At 41.1% G+C, this 21,882-nt stretch overlaps 1 long non-coding RNA gene across 1 annotated transcript in view; it reads right to left on the bottom strand.

The window, feature by feature from the left end:
- The window catches only part of LOC134737246 (uncharacterized), a 32,621-nt gene extending 14,786 nt beyond the window's left edge, over positions 1-17,835 (bottom strand). The window contains exon 1 of the long non-coding RNA XR_010121944.1: positions 17,721-17,835. This is a non-coding gene — a long non-coding RNA (uncharacterized lncRNA). The remainder of the gene's footprint in view (positions 1-17,720) is intronic.
- Positions 17,836-21,882: the final 4,047 nt, after the last annotated feature.

Here is a 21,882-nt window from a genome sequence, read left to right on the forward strand (position 1 = left end):
GAATACAGGCGGTTGAAAATTCAGGACTTTGCTTTCACAATTCTATCTTTTTTACTTCCAGGGAAGTCATTTCCGTGAAGCACTGGTGTGAACAACAGTCACAAGTGGGAAGAGCAATGGAACAAGGAGGAGGAGGAATGAAATGGTCCTATAATTTTAGAAAGAGTGTGAAAAAAAGAAGTTAGACTTCTAGGTTCTATTTCTAGCTCTGCTTCTGTTTTCAAGCCAGCCAGCCATCTTTCTACCTTTTTCTCCATTAATTGCCAAAGGTGGGGAAGAATATAGACTGAGTATAAAGCACCTTGTCATGCTTGGATGAAAGATCCTGTATTATGACCAGCGCAAAACCAGAATTGATCATGTTGTGAAATCCACACTGTGTTGTAATATATTGGTTTCAAGCTTTTCAGGAATACTTTTACTCTGAACTCATAAGGTCAGAGAAGGCAAAATTGCATTTTAAGATGGGAATGCCAAACATGGATGTAGCCCATTGAAAACAGGCAATGGTTTTGAGAAAAGCTAGCCCCACAACAACTTGTAATGGTAGTGAAGTTTGTGATCCACCATATGCTCTTTTCTTCCTGCCTTTTTTCTTCCTCATTAAATAACCCACTTCCCTAAGTACCAGTTTGTGTATATTATCTTTATTATTATTTGTATATGTATAAGGAGCACAAATACAATTTTATTACATGGATATATTGTGTAGTGGTGAAGTCTTAGTTTTTAGTATACCCATCACCCAAATAATGTACATTGTACCCCATTAAGTAATTTTTATCATCCACCTTCTACTCACCCCCCAGCTCTTCTCAGTCTCCAATGTCTATCATTCCACACTCTATGTCCGTTTGTACACATTATATAGCTCCCACTTATAAGTAAGACTATGTGGTACTTGTCTTTCTGTTTCTCAATTTTTACTTAAAATAGTGGCCTCCAGTTCCCTCCATGTTTCTGCAAAAGACATGATTTCATTTTTTATGTCCAAATAGTATCTATTGCGTATATATACCATATCCAATCATCCACTGATGGACACTTAGATTGATTCCATATCTTTGCTATTGTGAATAGTGCTGTGGTAAACATATGACAACTGTAGGTATCTTTTTCACATAATGATTTCTCTTCATTTGGGTATATACCTAGTAGTGAGATTGCAGGATAGAGTGGTAATTCTATTTTTGGTTATTTGAGAAATCTCCATACTGTTTCCATAGAGGTTGTGCTAATTTACATTCCCAATAACAGTACGTAAGTGTTCCTTTTTCTCTTCATCCTCCCCAACGTCTGTTATTCATTGTCTTTTCAAAAATAACCATTCTGACTGCTGTAAGATGATATCCCATTGTGGTTTTAATTTGCATTTATCTGATGATTAGTGATGTTGAGCATTTTTTCATATGCTTGTTGGCCATTTGTATGTTTTCTTTTAAAAAGTGTCTATTCATGTTCTTTCCCACTTTTTAATGGGATTATTTGGGGATTTTTGTTGAGTTGTTTGAGTTCTTTGTAAATTCTGGACATGGACCCCTATCAGATGCAGAGTTTGCAAATATCTTTGCCCATTCTGTAGGTTATCTATTCACTCTGAAGATTATTTCTTTTGCTGTCCAGAAGCTTTTTAGTTCAATTAAGTCCCATTTGTCTACATTTGTTTTTGTGGCATTTGCTTTTGAGGTTAGTCATTGAATTCTTTGTGTAGACTAATGTCCAGAAGAGTTTTCCCTAGGTTTTCTTCCAGTATTGTTGTAGTTTCAGGTCTTACGATTAAGTTTTTAATCTATCTTGAGTTGATTCTTGTATATGGTGAGTGATAGGTTATCCCTCTCAAGAATATTGCATATTCAAGGAAAAAGAATTCCAAGAAAGAAAGAAACTGTGTGTACAGCATTGTGGCCCATTAACTATCCTTCCAGTTTGGTATTCACATAAATATCCTCCTGTTGGAGGAGGATGGTGAAGGAGAAGCAGCGCTGAAGAATTCTGAGGTCCTTCTCAATATTGTGAAGTATTCTTAATCAATGTAGGTCAGTTGTTGTTGCATTTAAATGATTAGTGCTTTCCCAATAGCCATCCTAAATTACTAGCAATGGCTACCCTAAATTGCATAGGTTGTGGTAGTTTTCAGCCTGAGAACTGAAATTTCATGAGACATACTGCAAGTTTTTATGGAGAAGAGTGTGATCATGGTGACATGCTTAGTGTGGGCGTGGGTCCATATGGTCTTGATCCAGGGATGTAGTTTTGACTATAGGCCATTTATTTGCCACAGAGTTCTAAGAATATCAGGTATCTCTTGAACTCCTCCTTTCTCCAACTTAAACAAATGGTCCAGGGCCATGTCAATACTGATGTCAATGTCAAGCGTAAATTACTTGTGATCCATAAACAAATCTTTACAATGCCAAAGCAGTGTCCTTCAGAAGTAGGAAGATATCTCTTTTTCACAATCTCTGTCATATATTGTCCCATATTTTTCCCAAACAGGACTTTCTCCTCAGGTCTCACTGGTGCAAATGGGTCCTTCAACCTCTACCAGACCCCTTTCCATCAGGCATCAGTATGAATTTGTTGGTTTGTGTTCAGATACTGTGATGTTCTCCTCATGCTCTTCAACCCCCTTCCCTTTCACAAAAGGAGGCACATCATTCTCTTCTTAGGAGAAGTCCTCTTAATCTGATGTAAAGCACTTCAGATAAATAGAAGGCTAAAGGCTATTGTCTCTACCACTTCATAGACATGCCCAGGCATCCTGAATTTCTTTTATGCTCACCTGAGACCTCCCTCCTTCATCCTATTCACAAAAGTACAGATGACAGGCTCATACGGCTCAGCATCACAATGTCTTCCCAATCCTATTTCATTAATTTCTAAAGAATTACACTAAAACAACAATCTTCAAAAAGTGCATATGTCTAAGAACCTCTTTTAAAGTAACTTAATGTTTCTTTCTTTCCTCTACATGCAACAGGTCTCTACTTTTAAAACTTATGTATGTGGCCGGGTGCAGTGGCTCATGCCTGTAATCCCAGCACTTCGGGAGGCCGAGGCGGGTGAATCGCAAGGTCAGGAGTTCGAGACCAGCCTGGCCAGTATGATGAAACCCCGTCTTTACTAAAAATACAAAAATTAGCCAGGCATGGTGGCGGCGCCTGTAATCCCACCTACTCAGGAAGCTGAAGTAGGAGAATCACTTGAAACCAGAAGGTGGAGATTGCAGTGATGAGCTGAGATCATGCTACTACACTCCAGCCTGGGCAATGAGAACAAAACTCCATCTCAGAAAAACAAAAAACAAAACAAAACAAAGTATGTATGTGACTCTCAACAACTTAACCTCCTCTGTTAGGAATCTTACTAGTATGTTACTTCATCTCAAATCTTTTAATAGTCTCCTGGTGACTTTGAGAAGTATCATGCAGAAAACCTCTCCATTTTCACTCCACTTTGAAACTGGTCATGTCTTGGCAACTGACTCATTCTACTAACCATAGAGCAAAGAGAAAAAACATAGTTCTTAGTTTAAAACATGAGCAATTGTGCCACACATCTTTGTGTTTTGGTAAATTCATCATTAGAGAGAGAGAAAAAAACATCAATGGAGTTTAAACCCTTTGTCTTGTTAAGTCACAAAAAATTCTTGGGCTAAATAAACCATGCAGTGTCAAGTTCATGCTGTTTCTATAATCTCATTATTTCTGGTTCCTCAATAAAAGCAGGGTACCAGTTATTCTAATTTCAAAGTGCCTCCCCACACTGTCACACAGAAAACCTTGGTTAAGAAATAAAAAGCATGCTGTCATTCAGGCACACATGAGGAGGTTAGTTATTTTGGTTCATTATTTCTAAATAACGCAACAAGTCCCTGAAATTTTTGTAGTCTTCAAACGGTCCTGCAAATTGATGTCGACCTTGAATGTTAGAATCATGATTGCCTGTTATGTCTCTTTGATTATTTAGGGGAAAAAAATGTACTGAAATATATACTCATGGCTTATTTAGGGAATTAGAGTGTAATGAACATGGGTTAACTTTAGTGCTTCAGAGCAGTATGAGAGCTACACGGTTACCAGCAAAGGCTGGGAGCCTCCTGAAAGCTGGAATCCTGCAAATATATTTCATCACCTTCAAATCCTGACCACTTCTTTTTCCACAGGTATTAAAATTTAACAAATATTATTGAGTATTTAAAATGTGCCATATTCTGCCTACATCTAATGGCAACAACAATAAAAAATTGTGGTCCTTCCTCCAAAGCTCAAAAGCTACTAGAGACGCTGATTTATAAAGAGATCATAACACTCAAATAATATAAAGGATATAAAGAATGTGGTTAGAAAGTGCAATGGGAAGTCACCATATTAATAAAGAGAAAATTCTTAGCTTCCTCTTCATAGGTGGTAATAAGTCATGTGATGGCATTCAATCTCCCGGCCACAAAAGAGAAACCTTATTTCTCCTCACGAAATACAAGAAAACAAGCAGAGGAGCTTGTTTTCTTCCAGTAAGGTGGGCATATAACAATGCGTGCTTATCCCCTTGTTCCATCAGCTACTGGTTTACTCTCTTCCCAGGACAGAGGGAGTAGCAAAGCTAATTGGTCAGTTGCCATTCATTGAGGCTTGTCAAGGTAACCTCTTGCTTCTTTAGACATTTGGGCTCCCAGGCAGAAATGATTCTTCTTTCTTCTCTGCTTCTTGTTTCAGCATGGGAAACTTTTCCGAAGAAGGCCTACCCTAACCCCATGGGTTAAAATTATCTGCTCAATGACATATAGCGCTATGAGCTATATCACAGAGGGTGTTTCATGTCTTTTGAATTTGATCTTAAAAGCAATAGGAAATCATTGGAGAATATTAAGCAGGGAAGAGACATGATCAGTTCTGGGTTTTCAAAAGTTCATCATAGCTGCCACATACTGAATGGTTTGCTAAGAGACCAGTTCAGAGGCCTTTGCTGGGCCTTTTGCAGAAGCAATGGATGGAGAAACAAGGATGGATTCAGGATACAGTTTGGAGTCAGAATGCACAGCTCTAAGTAATTGAAGAGTTGCAGAGGACAAGGGAAAGGAAACTGACAAGGATAATTTCCGAGTTTCTGTCTTGAGCAACTGCATGTATGGAGGTGTCCTTTTTTTGAGATGGGAAATTCTGCAGAAGGAGCGCATTCAGGAACCTGGAGGAGGATCAGGAACTCCCTTCTAGACAAGTTGAGATTTAGGAGATATATACAGAAGCTGCTAGCAGTCCAGTTGGATATTCGAGTCTATAGCACACACACACACACACACACACACTCTCTCTCTCTCTCTCTCTTACGAGATGACTGAGATGAAAATATAAATTTTGAATTTGTCAACATATATAGATGATATTTAAAGCCCTGAGTGTGAGGTGATCCCCTAGGGAGAAGAAAAAAATGAAAGGAGAGAAGAAAGAGATTGAGAGAATGAGATGTGGTTATGGCTATAATTAGCTACTGTTAACTGTCACTGGGAAGGACTTGTCTTTGAGTACACAAAGAATAATGGCAGATTTACTTTCCATTAAAATGATAGGATGAAGGTGTCAGGAATGTTTTCTATGATTTTTTCCAGGCCACCCCAGTAGTTGGCATCTCCTCCCCTCTCCCAATCCCAAATTTCATCCTCAAAAAACACTATGGGATATAAGAAGCCTTGTTAAGTGAGAGTAGAGGAATACTCTTTTTGATGTGTGTTATTTACTTCTAGGTATTAAGTTTTCTCCCCCAAGAGTGCCATCTGCGAATTTGTAATGTTTGTATTCTCACTAGCTCTGTTAGCCCTGTTAACCAAGTGAAATCTCCATGTGAGAAGCTAGAGGGTAGCTATCAAATCCTACCATTCAGTGACTTTATGGAAATGAACTGAGTAGATTACAAAAGGAAGAGCCAAATGCCAAACACCATCCTCCCCACAAAATCCCTAGGTTGACATTTAGACAACAGCCTCTGAGTCTATGAGGTTTTCTGAGATTGTTCAGAAATCTAGCCAAGGTTACTAAAAACTTCAATTCAAGAGCCAGTGGGTCTTTGCCACTTACTTAGCGCTTCATGAATACGCGCTTTAGCATGTACCCCTTCCTGTTCTTTTTTTTCTCTTTCCTTTTCTCTGTGATTTTTATACATGATTCCCAGGTCACTATGGGTCAAGCACAAGGAAAAGAGGTATCAAGTGTGAAAAGAATATGTGACAGCTGGTGCCATAGAGCCCCCATCAAGGGGGAAAAAAAAAACAGAATAAGACCAATTTCAATTTTTCCTACAGTGCTTTGAAAATATTACCTCACTTGTAAGCCAAATTTGGGTGTAATCATAGAAAGCATTTCATGGCACAGAATTGTTATTTAGCTAAAGGTGCCAAGTCAATTCACTCAAGGTTACAGTATAACCATCCATTTCTTCTTTACTCTTTCCTTTTATGCTTAATGACCCCTCTCAAAATGGGAGCTGGTAGAAAAATACACCCAACTTTCTGCTGTTCATGGTGCTAACACTCGGGGAGTTTTCTATGACAATGGTCCTAAAATTTTAATAGGTGTAAGAATCACCTGGAGCATTTGTTAAGATAGTTTTATGCAACCCTTCTGATTCAGCAGGTCAGATGAACTTGCATTTCTAACATGTCCGCAGGTGATGCTGATGCTGCTGGCCCTACAACCATATTTTGAGAACCAATTCGTACTTGATCTCCCAGAGGTCCCAGTGGAAATGAGCCCCAGTTGCTCACATAGTAACCTACTCAATAACTCACTCTTTCTTCACTGCTTTCCCTTCCCCATGTGATGTTCCTATTCCTCTAACCAGTGTTTTCTGGGATCATCTCCCTAATAAACTATTTTCACTCAAATCTCAGGCTCAGTGACCATTTCTGAAATTAATTCAAACCAAGATAAAGACAGAGCCACAGGGCAAATAAGCAAAAAGGAAAGCAATGGGAAACGTCTCAGCAGGAGGCTGCCCATGCTGCTGTGCAGAGCACTGCCGCAGCCTCAGGGCTCCTGGAAGTTTCAGCAGTATGCTCTCTGCAAGCCTCATTCCGGACTCAGTCTCGGGCCAGAGCATTAGGTGGACTAAGCCTTGGACTAATGCTGCTTTTTTGCCTGCCTAAATGCCCAAGTCCAAAATCTTGATATAATCTTGGATTTCTCACTCTCCATTTCCCTTTATCATCCAATTGATCATCACATGTTGCCACTTCAGCCCCTTTACTTCAAAGATGTTTCCTCATCCACATCCTCTATGTCCAGGACAGGCCCTCCCTCATCCTTTTTCCCTTGGCAAACAAGAGTCAAGTGACTGATGTCTCTGTCCTTAGTCTGATCTCTTTCTTTTTTGAGACAGAGTCTCTCTCGCTCTGTCGCCCAGGCTGGAGTGCAGTGGTGTGATCTTCACTAACTGCAACCTCCACCTCCCAGGTTCAGGCAGTTCTCCTGTGTTGGCCTTCTGAGTAGCTGGGAATACAAGCGTGTGCCATCATGCCTAGCTAATTCTTGTATTTTTAGTAGAGATGGGATTTCACCGCATTGGCCAGGCTGGTCTCAAACTCCTTACCTCAGGTAATCCGCCCACCTTGGCTTCCCACAGTGCTGAGATTACAGGCATAGGCCACCATTCCCAGCCCCCTCTTCTTTACATCCTTAATACTGATGCTAGTATAAACTTTTTGGAATAAAAATATGGCCAGTCCCTGAAAACCTTCTGGTGGTTCCTCAGATAAAGGCCAAGATCAAAGAAGGCCATCTATAACCAAATCCCTGCTTAGTTCTCCAGTCTAATCCCTCATTTCTTCCAAGCATACACTGTACACTTAAGTCACGTCAATTTACTTTCATTTCCCTATACAGATGCTCTCTTTCACCTCCATGCTTCTGCTGACACACCTGGAATTCACTTATTCAACAAATACTATACTGAACTCCAAATCTATGCCAGATACTGTTCTAGATGGTAGTTATATAGCTGAGAACAAACATGATAAAAATTCTGCCCTCAGGGAGCCTCCCTTCTCACATGGTGAGACAGAGAGTATACAAAATCAATAAGAAGAATGTCAGATAGTGACTATACAAAATCAATAAGAAGAATGTCAGATAGTGACATGTGCCAAGGAGAAAGAAGATACAGTGTGATAGAACAAGAAGTTCAATTTTAAATGGGATGTGAAGGGAGCCCTCAATGAAAAAGAAGACATTTGAGCAAAATCCTCCTGGACAGAGGCAGTGAGTCTTGCAGATACCCGAGATAGGTTGTTTCAGCAGAGGGAACAGCAAGGCTGAAAACCCATCCTTGTTCTCCTTTCTTGCCTGGATTCCCTTATCTAATTCATCCTCCAGGTTGGATCTCTCCTGCTACCTGGAGCCTTGCCTAACTCCCACTGTCCATTCTCAACTAAACATCCCACCTCAGTGCTCTTGAGAACATCTGGCCATGTGCTTATTACAGCATTTAAAATATTGATCATAATAAATTGTAGTTAACATGTGTAACGTACTTACTGAAGGCCAGGCATCGTGTGGTTCACTTGGATGACCTGCTTTCAATACTCATGTCACTGTAAGAAGTTGTGTATTTATATTATCTCATTTTATTATCTCATCCCTGTCTGCTTTATAACAAGGAAGAAATTGACACACAGAGAAGTTAAGTAACTTGTTTAAGATCACCAAGAATTCCAGACTGGGCTTTTGGATAACAGGGACAATGTAGCTCTCATATGTGTGCCCTTCACAATGGTCTGGCTCTCAAAAAGGATCACTAGCTCAATGCTTCAAATAGACCTTAACATATTCATATAGTAAAATGGAACTGCTCTCTGTATCTTACCAAATCATGATCACATGAATTTATACGTGTTTGATGAGTACGTTTGTGATGGTATAACTTAAAAGTGAAATCTATTTGGTGAGACGCTGGGGTCACCTCACAAAGAAAGACTGGCATCTTTCAGAGAAGCTGGTATGGAAATGCAATGCAAAGCTGTTTGGCTGCAAATTGGGAGAGACCTGATCTATGAATTAAGACTCCATATACTGAGGGAAACAGTAGTGGTTTCAATTAAAAGGTCCAAATGGAAAGTCATTTGGACAGATGTTCAGAATCACAGATGTTGATGTATCATCAAGCAGCTTCTCACATGAGCACCTCCACATTGCTCTCCAGGTGAGTGGCAAGTCTCCAGGTGAGTAACTCCAGGGAGTTATTTATATAATTATGGTCAACAATTCTCCCAAGCAACTCCATGTGGGCTTGCAAGTGTCTAATATTTGTGAAGTTCTGCCAGCTAATCTTACCATTTCTCAGCTCCAGAATTGTACTACCTGTCTTTCTAGCCTAGTGTTTCCTAAGTGGCAATGATTTTGCCCTTTGGGGGATATTGAGCAATACCTGGAGATGTTTTTGGTTGTCACAACTGGTGGGGTCATGTGCTACTGGCATCTAGTGGGTAGAGGCCAGGGATGCTGCTAAACGTCTTACACTGTACAAGATAGTCTCCCACAACAGAGAGTTATCCAGTCCAAAATGTCAACAGTGCCACAGACCTGTCTTGTTGCCTTTTATAAATCAAAGTAGCTCCCTTTGGTTCTCACCCAATGATGTGTAAAGAGTATAAGCACTGTCCTTGCTGTTGTTTATTGGGGAGAATTATTGTTGTATTACATACATTTCCTGAAATTGAACTGGGATGAATCATTGGAGCAAAAATGATTCTCAGGTTGCTGCTTCAGCCTGGCACGCCCTTCATACCCTATCCACACGGTGAACACTAATTCCCCTTTAAACTCAGAAGTGCCACTTCCAATACGAAGAATTCTCACCCCACAGGGAGAAATAATCACCTTTTCCTTTACACCCCAACCATATCCCGTACATAATTCCAGCAAAGAAACCATAACACTTCATTGTCATTATTGTTACAAGCCTGTCTCCTTTGCTGCATCCCCATTAGCCCTTCACTGGAGCTCAGAGACCATGTCTTACTATTTTTCATTTCCCATGCCCATAGCACAGCACCTGGCCCTTAATAGACAGTTAATGCATGTATTTGAAATGAATGCATTTTCAGGGAGAAATCTGGTTCTAGCAGTTGTTCTACATTCAGCTACTCTAATTTTTACCATAAATGTGACTTTCTTCTCCAGTTTCCAAATAGAATAAAAGCCAAGCAAACTACATGGCCCATCCCTTTGCCCTCAGCCTCATGGCCCATATTACTAATGTTCAAGTTCAGAAGACATTTCTCCAAAGCCCCAAAACAGCAATATAAAAGTCCTAGTGATGGTGGGAAATGATGATAAAAATAGGCTGCTTAAAAATCAAGCACTTTTGCACAGAAAAAAAAGGAGAGGCAAACAGCCACTGGCACCTTCCTGTGAGTAACAGAAGTTTCTATTTTAAAAGAAAGGCAGTCAAATAACAAGCAACTTTATCACAATGCTGCTTTCCCAGATTTTTTGGCCAAGGCAACACATCAGCCTGGATCAGGCTCTTGGCATTCCATGATGGACCCCGCTCCAATGATGATTCATAGCAGCCATGTGAGGAATGGAGACTTTCACACGAACTCGCCTCTTAAAAAAAAAAAAAAGGAAAAGCCAGCTATTGCTGATATCTCCAGATATCAGCTAGTAAATGCAGCTCTGTCAAGCCTGCATGCGACACTCAACTTCTTTCCTTGGTAAATGACAAGGTAAGTGATGAGGTGGCCAAAGGCCTGGCCTCTCAGTGGTTCCCCATCATTTTACTCTCAGGTAGCCAGGATGTATGTTTCCTCTCTTGGTTCAGCGTTCAAGTATCCCAAAAGTTTCATGAACACAGTGGAAAAACAAATCTAATCCTTGTTTTCTTTCTTCACTCTTAAACTTTCTTTTGTTTTGAGTAATCTGTGTAGCTTTTGGATGGCTTTCATGTTAGGAATTTGAAAAAAAAAAAAGTTCCCCTTACATCATTTTGACTTCCAGGTATTAAATAGTCTAGATGTCTAAGTTTGTTTGTGTTTTCATTAAATTAACGTTTCTATCACCGTCTGCTCCTGATAGGCTTCAAGAAAACAATGCTGACCGTTTAAGAATAAAACAACACAGTTCATTGGAAGGAAACAGAAGGGATGAATGCTCCTCGTAGCCTAAACTGAGTTGATTATCATTCTTGGGCACAATGTTGGCTTCAAGTTTTCCTGAAGCTAAGCCAGAAAAAAGAACAGATTGCAAGTGTGTGCATGTCAACACTGAGGAATTCGGATATTGAAAAGCGGGGAGGCAGGCCCCCACATCTCTTTCCTGAGAGAGGCTCAGGAGCAGGGGGAGCAGCCTCCTGTCCCTCCTAAGAGTGGGCGGTCCCGCCCTACACAAAGTCTGGCGAGAGGAGGAAGTCACTCTGGGACTCTCCCAACGATAATGGCAACATGTCTCTGGACTTCTGTCTAAATGACGTGCTCAAGGGCACAGATCCAAGAGAGAAGGTCTAGAACCCAAAATGAGAGCCTCCTAGGCAGGACAAGCAGGGTGCTTTTTAGGTCTGTGACACCTGACTTTTAAAAAGCAGTCCCACCATGGAATTTCTAAAATTCAGTTGATTCTTTCAAAATAGTGAAGCGAGGTTGGTCTCAAACTCCTGACCCTGTCTCTACTAAAAATACAAACAGTTAGCTGGGCATGGTGATGGGCACCATTGCACTCCAGCCTGAGTGACAAGAGTGAAACTCTGTCTCAATAAATTAATTAATTAATTTAATTAAATAGCAAAGCCCTAACAACCTAGTTGCTATTACAAGTATCTGCCACTTATTAAGCATTTGTCAGTCAATCCTCACAATAACACAATAAAAAGAGTAAGGACACTTACTAAGAGCTTCCAGGTAGCAGGCACTGTTCCATGCTCTTTATGTACTTACATACTTTAATACATTAAACTCTCTCAACAACTCCATGGAGTATTTACTATGACCCCAGTCTTGCTGGTGAGGAAGTTGAGGCACAGAGTTATTCAATGGTGTCACCATCACAGGAGTCCTGACTGGGGGAGGTCCAGTATGAACCTAGAGTTCTATCTCCTAGATCTTGCCTTTATTTATTTTTAAATAACAGCTTTATATTTATTTATTTATTTATTTATTTATTTAGAGATGGAGTCTTGCTCTGTCGCCAGGCTGGAGTGCAGTGGTGCCATCTCGGCTCACTGAAACCTCTATCTCCTGGGTTCAAGCGATTCCGCTACCTCAGCTTCCGGAGTAGCTGGGACTACAGGCGTGCCCCACCAGGCTCAGCTAATTTTTTGTATTTTAGTAGAGACGGAGTTTCACCATGTTGGCCAGGATGGTCTTGATCTCCTGACCTTGTGATCCGCCCACCTCAGCCTCTCAAAGTGCTGGGATTACAGGCATGAGCCACCGCACTCTGCCAATAACAGCTTTATTGAGATATAATTCATATATGGTATAATTTATTCTTTTAAAGCATACAATTCAATGATTTTTTTAGTATATTCAGAGTTGTGCAGACATCACCCTGATGAATTTTAGAGTATTTTCATCACCCCCAAAACAAACCCCTCCACGCATTACTGATCTCCGCGTACTTCTTCGTTAGACCTTGGCAACCACTAATCTACTTTCTGTCTCTACAGATTTGCCTCTTCTGGACATTGTCTCTAAACGGGGTCATATAATATGTGGTCTTTTATGACTGGCTTCTTTCACTTAGCATAATGTTTTCAAGGTTCACCCGTGTTGTAACATAACATGTTTTAGTACTTCATTACTTTTTATTGCCAGATAGGTCACAGGCTTAACTGCTACACTGTGCTCCTCTCTGAGGCTGGTATTATTATTCTCATTTTACACATGAGAAAAGTGAGGCTCCATGAAATAAAATAAATGACCTAAAGTCACACAGATAGCCAAAGGTGGATCTGGCATCTGCTGACCCCAAAGTGATGCCTCAAAACCCTGCCCTATTGCCTCCACAGCATGTCCTTCCTTAGAGAAGTTACCTGCACAAGGGAATTTAGTCTCATGTGTCCTGATAACTTTCTTTTAACTTACATGAAAGGTGATAAAGAAATGATTGAGAAAATGCACTTCAGAATTAAGCTCAGGACCAAGGTGTGTGACTTCAGACAAATCATTTAACCTTTCTACACCTCGATTTCCTCATTTGTAAGAGAAGAATAATGACATCCACATCTTAGAGTTCGAAGACACTGATTGTAAATAGTGTGTTCCAGTGCCAGGCACACAGTAAGGGCTCAGTAAATCCTAATTCAATCAATTAGAACACTGTTCTGGGGCGGGGGGTAGGCACTGAGGCAAGTCCAGGACAAAGAAGGAGGTTCAGCTGCAGGAAAAAGGAGGAAAAGAGAGAGCAATAAAATTATGTTGTATGAGAATGTTGTGGTTGTTTTCATGCCTGTGTCTCTAAGAGAAATCAGCAACATGGAACATTTGCAAGCACTTGATCCACACCAAGACATCTGGAGAGGGCCCCAAGGGAGAGCTGCTCCATTCTGCCCTCCCTTCAGGCCAGCTGGGGGTGCCTCACTTGTTTCCACCCCTAAATCATTTGTTGCCAAAGAATTCAAAAATTTTGAGTTGGGGGTGGAGATTTCAGTTTTCATTCTCTGGGAAGCCAAAACAGGCTAAAACAGTAACCTCAACACAAGCATGCCAATTACATATTCAACCAAATTTATTCCTGCATTCCACCTCATGCAATTAGAGAAGATAAGTACTAGGTTCAGGATACACAGTAGGTTTCTGAGTTTTTAAATGAAATAATTTATAATTAATTGAAAATTGTCTTTCTCAAAAGCAATGCAAGCCTAATTTCAAGATCTTACTAGGAGGCCCTGTATCAATTTGGAAACTGCAGACATACAACAAGGGATATGGAAAAGACAACAATTAAAATATGCTCGTTTTAAAACAGAAGAGAAAGAGGCAGGCTATTTAATGTTACAAGCTATAAAAGAGCAAGTTGTTTCAATCACTAAATGGATTTAATTTTTGTTTTTTTGCCTGCAAATAAAGCCTTTTATTCGCTTATTCAGGTAATGTGCACCTGTTGGTAACATACCGATTCTGCTGCAGGTTTCAGAGAATTCATTCTTTGTCAATGAAATTTTTTAAAAAACAGTTGTTTATACAGGGGGAACAGGAGGAGGTGAGCTGATTTGACAACATTTTTAGATGGTTCTGTTCATGGTCAAGAAAACTGTACATATTAGACCTAAATCATTGATCTACCCAGACCTGGACTCTGCACATTAATCTAAAATGTTTATATTTTGGAAAGCAGAGGGTGAGGGAAGAAGCACATTAGCAAAGGCTGCTTGGCACCATCCCGGGCTATTTAAAGATCATGTGTGCATTGATTCAAAGAATAATTTATAAGCATCTATTACAATAACGACTAGAAGCTGGTGGCTGGAGAATTTGTGAGAGCAAATTTTCGTTGTAGTAAACCTTACTTTGGTGGCCACTAAGAAACCATGCGTGCCAGCACCCATGACTGGTGTCTTCCCCTCCCCCACGCCCCATCCAATGGATCTGGGCTTGCCCATGGGACTGGCTTTGGCCAATGGGACATTAGCAAATATGATGTAAAGAGAGGTTTGTCTTCTTGGAAAGCTTGTTTTAGGAACAAACACTCTTAGAACCTAGGCTCTATGCTGTGAGAAGCCCAAATTAACCATAAGAGGGAGATTTGAGGCCCTCACTGAGAGCCTCAGCTGAGTTCTCCACCAACGGCCAACATCAACTTGCCTGCCGTCTTGGAAGAATATCCTCCAGTGCCTATTGAGCCTCCCCTCATGGGTCATACTAGCCAATGCTACACTGAGAGAGATGAGCTAATCCTGCTAACTGCTGTTCAAATTTCAGAATAATGAATAGAAGAATAAATGTTGTTTTAAGCCATCATTTAGTTTTGTAGCTTTAGATAACCAATATAGTGGTCTGAGCACAGCACCAAGCACAGATGTGAAGTGAACTCTGCTCTTCCAGCCCAATATGCACCTTCCTGAACCATCAAGAGGAAGAGAGCCTGCCTCTGACCTACACTGAGAGTTTGAGAAGGCTGGCTCATGCCCTGATATTCCTAACAATATTCTCTTTAATATCAACAGAAAAAGCATCATTTATTCTGCTCTTTTTAAGTGCCAGAGACTGCCAACAGCTATCAAAGTATACATATGTAGCATATCATTTTGTCCATATACAGCCTGTGAGAAATGAAATATCTCTATATGAAGGATGAGGAAACTGAGACTTAACAAAGTTAAATAATTTGCCCAAGAGGTTCCAGGTGATGTTCCAGTAATAAAATTAAGATTCTAACCAGTCCTTTATTGCTAAAGCCAGCTTTCACCCAAGATATGCCTCCTTTACACTAGGAAGGCCTTGCTGACCCACTTCCATAGCCTGATTCTCACGTTCTGTTATCAGCAGAGGGGTAACTATTAAGGGGGTTCTACTAATCTTACAACACTCTCTAGCCATTATCTTCTCAAGCATACTTTTTTTTAAGCAGTTGCCAAACATCAGGCAACTTCTCCCCTCTAGAAGGGGGGAAAAAAGGAACCTATTCTCTGCAACACCCCACTCCTCATAGGAGGTCTCATCCCCGGTTCATCTCCAGCCACCAGCCACCCACCTCGGCTTCATTAAAGAGCTTGAATCACCAATGGTGAAACACCCACCCCTGGCCTGACCTGTCACAGCCATACTTCTTGATGTTCTCTTGGGAAATATGCACACAGGGGACAGGGCCAGGAGAAGAAAGTGTTGTTATTGGTTGAATGCTGAACCCAGATATTTGTACATGCCAGTATTGTATAATCATAACTGTTATTTGCACTAGGAAACCAAAAAACAAAATTGTGTGACTTGCTTTATTGCAACATTTGCTTTATTGTGGCTGTCTGGAACCAAACTTGCAATATCTCTGAGATATGCCTGTATGTTTCAAATGTTAATAATAATAATTACAAAGGGACAAAAGAGGGAAGACGGGAAGAAGAGGAGAATGAAGATGGGTTTATGGGGGAGAAAGACAGGAGTTCTACGGTTGCGATCTACTGTTAACACTCCTTGTCAATACAGCATGCCTCCCACTAATAATAATTATTCATTTTTAAGTCTATTTGACCTGCTAAATAGTGAATTCATTGACAACAGGGATCCTACCTTAGGTAAATTTGTAACTCCATCTTATACAGCACTGACATACACATTTTTAGAATGATGGAGACTGAATGAATAATTTTTCTTAATTTCTATGGTTTTCCTAGTTGCTGGCACCTTGGCCCTGTGTCCAAACTCCTTGTTCCACCGTTTCAGCTTTTGTGGGCCATAAATCATGATATGACAGGAAGACATTGAGAAAATTGTATTTGGCCAAGATGCAGAATCCCAAAGTCTTGAATTATGCCCTCCCACAGACTCCTTTTTCAAGGACCAAAGAAGATATACGCAGAGAACAGTAAAAAACATAGTCATTACATGAGAATTTAGCTCCAGCGAACAAAGCTGGATGATGTGAAGGCTCTGCCCAGCCTAAAAGCAGACCTAAGCAGGCCTTGCTTCTTTTCCCTCTGGATTCATAGCCACGACGAGGGAAAATGAGCCCATGGAGAATCCCACCAAGGTCAAGCAAGCCAGAGAGCATTTGCCCTTTCTAGGTGGTCTAGTGGGCAACTGCACGGCATCCCTAGAGCAGAGTAACTACCAAGCAGGTGCAACATGGAGCCCATTTCTGCACCTGCCATGAGGAAGAAAGAGAGAAGAAGAATGCTCCAAGAGATGATAAAGGACTACAGAGAAACTGCTGCCACTTGGAACCCAGGGTTGATGCCCCTTACTTATTAGCAAAGATGTTCAAGTTTCTAGCATTGTGGCACAGTAAGTGGCCTTGACCTTAATCCATTATCAGCATTTATCCTTGAGGATACAATTTGGAGTGGGGTGTAGAAGAGGCCAGGATAGCTCTGAAGACATGGTAATTTGTTTTTCCTGGGACCTGCTATCTTACTTTGAGCTGTGGTACTTTTACCTTACTGTTTCTTGTTTTTCTACCACATCTTTGCATCTTTGCATCTTTGTTCCCATCTCTCTTGACCTTGAACTCAATATACATGCCTTATCGCTCATGAGTTCTCTGTGTTTGGTCTTGGGAAAAGAGAACAGGAATTTTCTTCCAGTGAATTCTGGAATCTTCATTTGTCACCTTTATCTTCATGTTTTCCTTGCTGGAAGCTGCACACACATACACACACAACACGCATGCATCCCTTTGCCTTCTGTGGATAAATAAGATTTTGTGACTCAGAGTACAATGCTCTCTTGGGCTCTACCTTTTTGTGATATTTTTGAAATCAATTTAAAGTACCCTTGATATCCCTTGAAAGTTTTGTAAGATTTAACCCCTTAGGGGAAGAGTCAGAGGGCCTCTCTTTACACCTCACATCCCTCACCCTTTCAATGCCTTGGGTAAGAAGAGACATCTGAAAGGTTGAGATGCAGTCTTTACTGTGAGAACCTCCCTCCAAAACTGCTTCAACTGCTGACAGCTCACAAGACAGAGCATGAGTTAATATCCAACATTAAACAAAGTCAAAAATCAAATACATCAATCACCTAACTAAAAGCACATTTCAAAGGAGGACATAGCCAACTGGATGGCAATCCTGAGCAACACTTGCCTTGTCAGGTATCTGATGAAGACACTGCTCTGTCTTGCTTCCAAAGTCCTTCTAAGCAGGCAGCATGGCAGGCCAGTCTTAGATGGAGAGAGATGCCTCCAGTCTCTGGAACCAGAGCTGAGGAAGGAGAAAGTAGACCACCTGCAGTCAGTACAACACTACTTCATACTTCCCTAATGCCTCACTCACATGAGCACACTGATCTTGCCTATGACCTTCACTGAGCCAGATCAAGATCCCCATGCTGCAGTGAGAAAACAAATATCCATTGTCTACTGATGCCCACTGGGTCACTTTTGCTTTTGAATTCTTGAAATCTGGATTCCCTCTCAGTGTCCTCTAGGTTACCAGTACACTTATCCCCTCCAAATCAGGGCATAGTTGCAACTAAGCAATTAAGAGAAGACTGGAGACCAGTGGGATTGGAAGGTAATGGTGTCACTGGAGTTTCTAGGCTTTTATCCATCCAGACCTCTCCAGTGTCTTGTCATGCACTGATTCTCTCATCAGATCTTTTTGGGAATTCCCTCATCCTGGGTTACCAAGGAGCACCTGAAGCAGAGGATAACCGAATGTCTTTCTCAAGGCACAGAGCAAGACATTGGTGGTCTTGATTTGCTCCAGCAACCCCACCTCCCAGATTTACGTTTGAACTGTTCGATCCTGGTGCTCACATGGAGGAACAGGACACTGGAGTGTGAAATGGAAAAATACACCTCTTTCCTAAAGCAAAGCAATCTACCTTGATCACAAAGCTTGTCATGACATTAAAGCTAATCAGTATAAACAAGGGCAGAGATGAGTACCATAATGAAGGGGTTGAGAAATTGTAAAGTGGTCCTGAAAGGAAGTGGTACCTCTTGAGAATAGTCCTATAAAGTGTATACCTGTCACTAAAAGATGCCCAAGACACTGACCTTAAGCCAATTACCATGTGTAGATCTGCTGTAACCAGAGAAGGTCACAGATATTCGATTCTGTAAAAAGCAGCTTTTAAAAATAAAATTCAATTCTTGGCATGTGTTGCAATACTTCCCCTGTTCCAAACATAATACTGAAGCCACCCACAGGACTGCTGTCTTAGCCAAATACAGTAAGGAAACAAGCCTTCTCGGGAAAGGTCCACATGAATAGTATCCAAGGGTCAAGGTCAGGTATCAACGCAAACAGGCTGCAAAATCTCCTCTTCTAGCACCACTGGGAATACTGTAGCTGAGTAAGCCAGGGATGCTCTATCCAGCTTTCTCAAATTGCTGCTCATAAAGACAATTCCATAGACTACAGGGACAGATGTCCCCTGGCATTCAGAACTTCAGACTCTGGGGAAGGCCCTGCCCAGTTTTTGCCTGTGAACTCAATCTCTATAAAACAGAGTGATGGCAACTGAGAAAAAGACCTCTCCTACAGTCTCCATGTAATCCAGAGTGTCTGCTTTCTGAAATAATTTACCGATCTTTTCCCTATACAATGTTTTTTTTGAGACAGGGTCTCACTCTGTTATCCAGGCTGGATGGAGTTCAGTGGTGTGATCATGGCTCCCTGCAGCCTCAACCTCCCGGGACCAAGCAATCCTTCTACCTCTTTCTCCCAAGTAGCTAGGACCACAGGCATGCACCACCATTCCCAGTAAACATTTTTGTTTTTTATAGGGAAGAGTTCTCCCTATGTTGTCCAGGCTCGTCTCAAACTCCTAGGCTTAAATGATCCTCCCACCTCGGCCTCCCAAAGTGCTTGGATTACAGGCGTGAGCCACAATGCCCAGCCCTATAATTCTTATTGTCGTAGCTTTGCATCTTTGCATCTTTGGTCCCATCTCTCTTGACCTTGAACTCAATATACATGCCTTATCGCTCGATCATTACTTGCAGGAGGGCAGAGACGATCCAGCTCTAGAAGCAACTTTAAGCCATTAGGACTGACTGCTTCCCTCCATACCACACACTTGGGTTCAAAAAAACGTGACCATATTTCAATGTTTTGCATTATTCATGCCATAGTCCTGAACTATTCACTCTAATTCATCTCATTTCTTGCTTCCTGCACTATTTTTCCTGGCTTTTAACCTTCTAGTCTGTCTTCTGACAGATGATCTTTCCTTGCTTCTTGAATTAGGTCCTGAACCTGAGACCTTCTTCAGCAGTGTGTAAGAGAACTGGCTTTGAAGCCGGTTTTTCTTTTTTTTTTTTTTTTATTATACTTTAAGTTCTAGGGTACATGTGCACAATGTGCAGGTTTGTTACATATGTACACATGTGCCATGTTGGTGTAACTCATCATTTACATTAGGTGTATCTCCTAATGCTATCCCTCCCACCCTCCCCACCCCACGACAGGCCCCGGTGTGTGATGTTCCCCTTCCTGTGTCCAAGTGTTCTCACTGTTCAGTTCCCACCTATGAGTGAGAACATGTGGTGTTTGGTTTTTTGATTGGATTAAGAAAATGTGGCACATGCACACCATGGAATACTATGCAACCATAAAAAAGGATGAGTTCATGTCCTTTGTAGGGACATGGATGAAGCTGGAAGCCAGTTTTTCTAAATTCAAATCCTGATGCTGTCATTTATTAACAGTATGATCGTGGAAAAGTTATTTTAATTTTCTAAACCTTAATTTTCTTAACTGTAAAGTGGTGCTTATAATAGCACCTACCGCTTGGTCTGCAGCCCAATGCTCCTGGCCGGGCACGGTGGCTCAGGCCTGTAATCCCAGCACTTTAGGAGGCGGAGGTGGGTGAATCCGCTGAGGTTAGGAGTTCAAGACCAGCCTGGCCAACATGAAAAACCCCATCTCTACTAAAAATACCAAAAAATAAAATAAATAAATAAATAAATAGCCATGCGTGGTGGTGCACACCTGTAGTCCCAGCTACTGGGGAGGCTGAGGTGGGAGAATCACTTGAACCCAGGAGGCGGAGGTTGCAGTGAGCCAAGATTGTGCCCTGCACTCTAGCCTGGGCGACAGAGCAAGGCTCCCCCTCAATAATAATAATAACAATAATGGCACCTACCTCTTGGAATTCTTGAGAAGATAAAATGGTTTATATCCAAAACAATTAGAACAAAAACCAAGCACAGCTGAATTGCTCAATAAATGCTAGCAGTTGTGAGGCATTTTTCAGCCACCTCTAGAGCCATGTGGACACTTGAGTCAACCTGGGAGAATACCCAGTACAGGTCGTCTCCCAGATACTTTATACCTGATAATCCATGCCAGGTTCACTCCAGCAAACAGAGAAGAAAGCATTTATTTCTATTTGCTCTAACACAGAGCAAAGCATTATGATAAGAGCTAAGATTTTCTTATCCAGTGATTAATTTCTTATTGGATCCAACTATTTAAATGGAGTTCCACAGAGAGTTAAACACAAAATTTTTTCTTTTCTTTTTTTTTTTTTTTTTGTCAAAGAAATACTTGCCTTGCTCTTCACTATATAGTAAAATTCACTAATAAACCACATGTCTTACATGTCCATTCCTGATCTCCATACTTGAGTGGTCACCAAGAAAGTATTGTACATTCAATCCATAGCATTTAATTGCCATGGACCCTGCCTTTCACTGGTTATTATCTGGTTGTTAAGAGAAGACTAACACATAAGATATTATCAAAGAACAATAGAAGGTATATAATTAAGCACTGAGCCAAGTAAATGGTGCCGATTATAAATTCAGTAGTTCTGGAAAGGACATATCAGGTAATGGGTTATAGTAACTCACCTATTCACTCAACAAACACTTACTGAGTACCATCCAAGTGCTAGTTTCTGTGCTAGGCTCTGAACATAGGTGGAGGACATTGGGATCTTTCTTCCCTGCAGTCTTCCTTTCTTTCCTACGGCCCCCCATGGTATAACCATCATGCAGCTGGGTCATTCATTCTTCTGAGCCAAGCGTGGTAAATTCATTCACCTTGCCAGTGAGTGGTTCCTAAATGACCATTGACATTGAGAAGAGTTGGCTTGAAGCTTCTGGGAAAGTTCCTCCTTGGTCTGAAGAAACTATCCCAGGAAGACATACGCCTTTTCCCTTGGGTGATGCCAAGCATGGATGTGAAGTCCTTAACTACCACTTACATCTTGCCACCAGCTTGAAAATAGAAAAGCAAGGGGAAAAAATTAAAAAAAAAAAAAAGCTATAGAAAAACAGAGTCAGTGCC

This window comes from Symphalangus syndactylus, chromosome 7 (genome assembly GCF_028878055.3).
Source record: "Symphalangus syndactylus isolate Jambi chromosome 7, NHGRI_mSymSyn1-v2.1_pri, whole genome shotgun sequence".
NCBI lineage: Eukaryota > Metazoa > Chordata > Mammalia > Primates > Hylobatidae > Symphalangus > Symphalangus syndactylus.